Below are 2768 nucleotides of genomic sequence, written 5' to 3'. Positions count from 1 at the left end.
TATAGCCTTGGATATTAGTTTCCATCTTGACTGTATATTGGATCAATGCAAAGTATGTTTTGGATTTTTGTCATAGGAATATTCTTTTTCTAGCAACAATTTCTGTATCAGAGTAATACTTGTACTATAAAAAAAATTCTCACTGGTTTTACACAAAATGTTTGATAGAGGCTAACTTAAGTCCATTTGGCTTAAGTGGAGGGAAAGGTGGTAAGTATGATTTCCACAGTTATTGAGGTTCCCACATTGATGGTTATTTCTTCATCTTAAAAACAGGGTCCTCTACTGTCTCCCCAGGACTTGACACCTGAGGGTCAAAAGAAGGGTGGAAGATAGATGATAATTTCATGGGGCAGACCTAGAAGTAGTTTATATAATTTTCACTCATATTCCACTAATTAATTTCTTGTCACATGTCCCCAACCTAACTTCAGGAGAGGCTGAGAAACACAAATTCACTGTAACTAACTAGTTTAATTATTTAGCAGTTTGCCCATCAGGGAAAATTCCAGAAATATTAAGGTTGAAAGGTAAACAAAAACCCCTAAAAGTACTAGAGGAAAATGTAGTATAATTTTAGAGATGTCAAGAACTCTAAAGGGTATGGGAATTCCATGGGCCTCCGCTGGACACTCACGAGAAAGATCAGGGACAGAGCAAAAACTGTTCTTAATGGTGCAGGCCTGAAAGAGGACAGCTTACTGCTGAAGCAAGGACATAAATACCTACAAGGATCCTTCTTCTTTACTGAGAAAAAAAGCCTTAAGCCACAATAAGGTCATCAAACATTGTTAACCAGAACACAGGTACAAAGACTTGCTGTGGCTTGGGGAAGGGTAAAAGGAAAAACATGAAAACAAGAAACAACTCTGTATCCCTGGGAAGGGTCAAGGCTTCACCCAGATCTCCTAACTTGGGAAGGAACAAGAAACTCCACTACAGATACAATGACTGTTTAACTGTCACAAGCAAAAGGGACAGGATCACTGAGAAAGCCACAAACCCAAGATCCAGTCATGTTTAACTATGAAACACAGAAAAAAAAATTTATAGTATGATAACTCCAGAAAAACATTGAAACATCAAGAGCTCAAATAGTTTTTTCCATGAGTCCTTTTTGAGGAATCTGCTAGAAAATGAACTTTATCCAACAAAGGATGACTGAGAAAACTTCAGCAATTTAGCTTTAACATACTTAATTGCAAATCAAAGCCTAAAACAAAGATGGGGATAAGGGTACAATAATACGTTATATAATAATGCTCTATGTTATGTGTTGTATCTCCTAATTAAGTAAAAATAACAAAACTAAAGACTGGAAGAGAATGAAGATGGAAGGAGGAAAGTAGAATAAACCCACTAGCTGTGGTTTAGGCAACAAGTGAAACTTAAGGGATGTCACTGAAAATGGATAATACAGATTGTGAATTAAAAAAAAAATACAGGAATAAAGGCATTAAATAAAGGTAGAAGCACAAAGATAACTACCAAAATGGAAATACTGGCTTTTCTAAACATCAAATTTAGGAATCCCTTTTTTAAAAAGACAACATAGCATACATTATGGAGAGGAACAAAATGAATATAATAATTATTGCCTGAGAGGATGAGAAGTTTGGACAGCATCAATGACTCAACGGACTTGAAAGTGAGCAAACTTCAGTGAAGGACACGGAAGTCTAGAGTGCTGCAGTTCATGGGGTTGCAGAGTTGGACACAACTGAACAAAAATAGCATAAGATAATCTGAAAGAGTTGAAAGCAATCATATTCATCTTATTAACAACTGCAAAAGGGTTTAATTTGATTATACGGAAAGATTTTCAAGCTGGCTCATAAAGGCCCAACAAAGTGCTCTTTTCAAGAGACACATCTGAAACAGAATGATTCAGAAAGACTAAAAATCAAAGGATAGTCAAAGGTGTCTCAGACGAATGGAAACAGAAAACATGGACAGCAAAACTGATATCAAAGTAGAAAGAAAGTAGACTTTTGGATAACAGCCATTCTGACTGGTGTGAAATGGTATCTCATTGTGGTTTTGAATTGCATCTCTCTGATTATGAGGGATGTTGAGCATTTTTTCATGTGTTTGTTAGCCATCTGTATGTCTTCTTTGGAGAAATGTCTGTTTAGTTCTTTGGCCCATTTTTTGATTGGGTCATTTATTTTTCTGGAATTGAGCTGCAGGAGCTGCTTGTATATTTTGGAGATTAATCCTTTATCAGTTGCTTCATTTGCTATTATTTTCTCCCATTCTGAAGGCTGTCTTTTCACCTTGCTTATAGTTTCCTTTGCTGTGCAGAAGCTTTTGATTTTAATTAGGTCCCATTTGTTTATTTTTGCTTTTATTTCCAATATTATGGGAGGTGGGTCATGGAGGTAGTAGAGTAAGATTTTCTATGATCCCAAATGTATATATAAAAATTAAATAATAGGTAATACATCAAATAAGTGACAGACAAGCATGATGGAAACATGAATGACAAAAATCAAGACAACTGACAATGGATGGGGCTATTTTGAATAAAACTACATACACATTTACCTTCTAACAGTATTACTTCTAGGAACTTACTTCAAAGACACACTTCCAACAATATGAAAATACACTGTTGGTTCACATTTTATTTGAAACATTGTAGCTGTAAAATATGAAAAATAACCAAAGGCTCATACATGGTGGTGGTGGTGGTTTAGTTGCTAAGTCGTGTCTGACTCTGCGACCCCATGGACTGGAGCCTGCCAGACTCCTCTGTCCATGGGATT

This window comes from Moschus berezovskii, chromosome 8 (assembly GCF_049115385.1).
Source record: "Moschus berezovskii isolate FMDL1 chromosome 8, NW_MosBer_1.0, whole genome shotgun sequence".
Taxonomy (NCBI): domain Eukaryota; kingdom Metazoa; phylum Chordata; class Mammalia; order Artiodactyla; family Moschidae; genus Moschus; species Moschus berezovskii.
The sequence above is the reverse complement of the archived record's forward strand: the minus strand, read 5'-3'. Positions refer to the sequence as shown.